Source organism: Alosa alosa, chromosome 17 (assembly GCF_017589495.1).
Source record: "Alosa alosa isolate M-15738 ecotype Scorff River chromosome 17, AALO_Geno_1.1, whole genome shotgun sequence".
NCBI lineage: Eukaryota > Metazoa > Chordata > Actinopteri > Clupeiformes > Clupeidae > Alosa > Alosa alosa.
In genome coordinates this window covers 27,485,711-27,488,210 of record NC_063205.1, presented here as the reverse complement: position 1 = coordinate 27,488,210, position 2,500 = coordinate 27,485,711, and the positions used below count along the sequence as shown (strand labels likewise).

General features: G+C 44.2%; 1 protein-coding gene across 1 annotated transcript in view; it reads right to left on the bottom strand.

The window, feature by feature from the left end:
• Positions 1 to 2,500, bottom strand: part of fgd6 (FYVE, RhoGEF and PH domain containing 6) — a 27,057-nt gene that overhangs the window by 15,642 nt on the left and 8,915 nt on the right.

Here is a 2,500-nt window from a genome sequence, read left to right as displayed (position 1 = left end):
AACGGAGAGTTGCTAGACTAGCCCTGGCAGCAAATGTACACACACACAAAACACACACAAAACTCTCTCACTTTCTATTTCTCTCTCTCAAACATAAACAAACACACACACACACACCTCTGTCCTGCCCTTCAACAATCCCATATAGATGCTACTAAACAGTGTGCACTGCTACCATCATAAAAATGAACAGAACAAAATCTGGTTGGGTTCCTTTATCCGTGATCCAGTTGCTTTTGTGCAACGGATAAATTGAGCCAGGTTCCTTTATCCGTGATCCAGTTGCTTTTGTGCAACGGATAAATTGAGCCAGGATAACCAAGATATCCCGGCTTAATCCCTTATCCTAGTTTTGTGCAATAGGCCCCTGGTTAGGTTCCTTTAAAAAACAACAACAGCATATAGAAAATCTGGGAAATATCTACTGGCAAACAGCAACAGAGTGCAACCATGCAAAAGAACTAGCGTTTTCCATCTGATAATATCACAACAAACAAATGAATAAACTGAGGACTAAACACAGCAAACTTAAGTCTAAGAAAAATAGACATCAGCCAATTAAATGATAAACAAACATCAGTTAATTAAATTACTTAATAAACAGCTATTCCCCCCCCCACACACACACAAAAATACAAGACAACCACACTCTACCACAAAGGACTCCAGCCAATCATACAATCAACCATCAACCAATCAAACACCTTGACATACGTCATTTAATAGACCTCTAAAGTTCGCCTACAAAAAAGAACCAAAACGGCCATCTTTGCCCATATAAGGAGATCCGGTTGTTAATTGAAGCTAACTACCTATGGCAAGTTGCATTGCAAGTTAGCTCTGGGGTAGCAAAAATCTAAGTGTGCCGCCTTCACGTACCAGAGATCACAGTATCCACTCGAAGGCAGAGGACAAAAGTGTGTTTAGGAATACGTCTGCATTTCAGACTTTATCATCCCTGTGAGAGTTTAACAGGTGCGATAATTCAAAATCCCCATGTTATTTTCCCATAGGAAAAATCGTCAGATACCGGATGTCAAAGATCCTTTTTGTAGGCGAACTTCAGAGGTCTATTCTGCTGCATCCCACCTACTTCCAGACCTCCAGCATTTAGGCTAGAACCTACAACCTACAATTTACAACCAATCACACTGCAACACTCATTCAAGACTGTAGCCAATGAAAGCACATCCCCACCACAGCCCTGCCAATCACATGCCAGAGAGCGAGTGTTAAGCCAGGGAGATACTGTTGTGTAAATTACAGGCTTAGAGTCAGTCAATCAGTCAGAGATTATTTATGAGAGAAGAACCTGACCACTAGCCTCAGGCCCCTTGCAGAGAGAGAGAGAGAGAGAGAGAGAGAGAGAGAGAGAGAGAGAGAGAGAGAGAGAGAGAGAGAGAAAGGGAAGGAGAGAGAGACAGAGAAGACAGAAAGACAGGGGGAGGAAAGAGACCAGAAAGAAGAGAGGGGGAGGAAGGAAGGGAGGGAGAAAAAGAGGAAGACAAGAACAGACAAAGAATGAAAGACAACAAACAGAGAGAGAGATGAGATAGAAAGAGTGAATATGTGAGAGGAAAGTGGAGGGTTGTGAAGACCTCAGGCTAAAAAAAGATTCTCACTACCACATGGATGAGTGGGGGTGTGGTCCTTCAGCTGCTAATCACACACACACACACACACACACACAGACACACACACACACACACACACACACACACACACACTGAAATGCAGCTCATGAGCACACTGAACACATGTGTTTCAAGAGGGGCATACCCACACAACACAACACGGTTCATTCAACACACACACACTCCTAGCAGGCCAGGCATACAAACACAATGTACATACTGTAAACACACACACACACAAACACACCTTAAACCTTTAACAATGAACTCATGCACAAACATACACACAGAGAGATATATACATTTTCCGAACTCAAACCGACACCCACACACACAGAGACATACACATCTTATAATCCACACCCTCATGTGCTAGCACACACACACACACACACACACACACACACACACACACACACACACACACACACACACACACGCACAAAGATACATACACATATACATGCTGCACACCCCCACACACTCCTAAGCCTCTGGGGTCACCCTTAGCTGTCAGGGCCAAGAGCAGCAAGGAGAATATGAGTGGACTTCCCCCTCTTTAAAAACCCCTAACACATACACACACACACGCACACACACACACACACGCGCGCACGCACACACACATGTACACACGCATACACACGCACACACACACGTACACACGCATACACACACACGCACGCACACACACATACACACGCACACATATACACACATGCACACACACACAAACACACACATGCACACACACACACGCACAAGCACACGCACACACACACACACTGTTTAATTTCTTCCAGTGCCTTGTCTGTATCTTTTTATCTGTCTGATGTGTGTGTTGTCTATCGCCCCCTCTGCAGAAA